The following is a 2,414-nucleotide window of genomic DNA, read 5'->3' on the forward strand; positions in this document are numbered from 1 at the left end:
GGTTGCGATCCCGTTACCGGTCAGTAAAAAAGACAAAAAGGAAAAAAAAAAAGAATAATAACTAAAAGGACTAACGTTTGTATAGTGTTAAAATTTTACAAAGTTTTTGTCACATCCATTTTTTTTTCCTTTTTGTCTTTTTTTGTGACCAGTAACAGGATCGCAACCCTCAGTGTCGCGCCCATACCTTGACCGGCAAAGGGATCGCAACCCTCGGTGTCGCGCCCGCACCGCGCTCAACCAGTGAGCGGACCGGTCTCTATATGGGATCCGAACCCTTGGCGGGAGCGCTGCCGCGCTCCCAAGCGCTGCACTCTACTGAGTGCGCCACCGGGCCGGCCCGTCACATCCATTTTTTAATCTTTATAAAAACTAAGTGAAGAAGAGATTATTACATTCTTTTTACTGATGAAGAGCAAAGCCCAAAAGTCATTCTGTAAATTTTCCAAAATCACAGAAGTTAGGAATTAATTTCAAAATCCGTCTTCTCTTCAGTAGACAAGCTTAATGTCACACATCTTTGGTTTTAAGGTTAAAAATACAAATTTAAATACAATTAAAGAAATGTTTTCTCATTTAAAAATTCAAATATATACAAAATAAACAGAATGGTATAATGAACCCCATGTTTCCAACGAGTATTGAGGGAAAACAGAGGTCATGGCCTTTGTAAAAACATACACGTATATTTTTTCTTATGGGCAGGAGTCCTGAATGTGAATAAAGAACTCTTTCTTAATTGACATCACTGCCTTACCCACCACCCTAAGGCAACAGGTAAGCAATCCTTAAATTGCCAGTTGCTTTCATTTATTTCATTTACCTTTGTTAATTTCTTTGGTTCATAATTCACCCAGTGGCAATAAAAAGAAAAATTTTTTATTTTTGTTCTGTTTAAGTGACAGACCCTAGAACTGATACGTCATAATGAAGACTACTGTAATACCATTGTCTTCGTATTTGTGTCTGCATTTTATTATTAAGACTAAGGGAAAGTAGCAGTTCTCTCCTGTGTTTTCCTTTGCCTTATGAAGTGACATTTATTTATTTATATTTATTTATTTATACATTAAAAATTTTTTACTATAAAAAATTTAATACCTATACTATACATCTACTATAAAAAATTTAATACATATACAATAAATCCAGCTACAGAAATCAACAACTCATGGCCAATCTTATCTTATTTGTATACTCCATTCATTTTCTGCCTTCCCCCTATATTATTTTGAGTAAATGCCAGTATCATAGCATTCACTTGTGTATATTTCAGTATGTGTCTCTAAAAGATAAGAACTCTGTTATAAAAGATGTAACTGCAGTATATAATCACATTTTAAAAATCAATAATTCCTTAATATAATCAAACATTAATCATCTCTCCAATTCTCTCCCCTTCCCTCTTTCTTACGATTGTTTATATCAGGATCCAAACAAGTTTTGCTTGTTGCATTGGTTGCTATGTCAGCTGTCTCTTAAGTTTCTTTTAATTTATAGGTTCCCCCTTCATCTAATTTTTTCCTTTTTACCCATAAAGTTTCCCAAGTGTCTACATAAAATTCATTTCTCTAGGGTATAACCAAGAGTGAAATTGCTGCATCATATAGTAAATGCATGTTTAGTTTTCTAAGAAACGGACAAACTGTCTTAAAGAGTGGGTGTTCTAATTTTCATTCCCACCAATAATGTATGAGAGATCCAGTTTCTGCACCTCCTAGCCAGCATTTGGTATTATCACTATTTTTTCTTTGAGCTGTTCTAATAGGTGTAGTGATACCTCATTATGGTTTTAATTTGCTTTCCTTTAACAGGTAATGTTAAACATCTTATTATTTGGTTATTTGCCATCTGTAACTGCTCTGGGATAAAATTTATATTCATGTGTTTTGCTTATTTTCTAACTGGATTGTTGTATTACTGTTGAGTTTGAGAGCTCTTTATAATTCTAAATACCAGACCTCTGGGGGTTTTGTGGTTTGCAAATACTTACATCCAATCTGCACCTTGTCTTTTCATCCTTTTAATAGGGTCTTTCACAGCACCAAAGGTTTTAATTTTGATGAAGTCCAATTTATTAATTTTTTTCATTCAGAGATTGTGCTACTGGTGTCATGTCTATCAACTCTGCCTAACTCTAGGTCCTGAAGATGTTCTATGTTTTCTTCTAAGTTTTGTAGTTTTATATTTAAATTTATGCTTCAATTGAACTAATTTTTCATGTGGTGTGAAGTTTATGTTGAAGTTTTGTGCTGCTTTTTTTTTTTCCTTTTTGTCTCTTTTTTTGTGACCGGCAACGGATCGCAACCCTCAGTGTTGCGCCCGTACCGGACCGGGACCGGCAACGGGATCGCAACCCTCAGTGTTGCCCCTGCACCTCGCTCAGCCAGTGAGCGGCCGGTCTGTATGCGGGA

General features: G+C 35.5%; 1 protein-coding gene across 1 annotated transcript in view; it reads right to left on the reverse strand.

Moving 5' to 3' along the window:
* The window catches only part of ATP11B (ATPase, class VI, type 11B), a 94,575-nt gene that overhangs the window by 64,709 nt on the left and 27,452 nt on the right, over positions 1-2,414 (reverse strand). The gene's annotated exons all lie outside the window — the stretch shown is intronic.

The sequence above is a fragment of the Galeopterus variegatus genome, unplaced genomic scaffold (genome assembly GCF_000696425.1).
Source record: "Galeopterus variegatus unplaced genomic scaffold, G_variegatus-3.0.2 Scaffold766, whole genome shotgun sequence".
NCBI classification, from domain to species: Eukaryota; Metazoa; Chordata; class Mammalia; order Dermoptera; family Cynocephalidae; genus Galeopterus; species Galeopterus variegatus.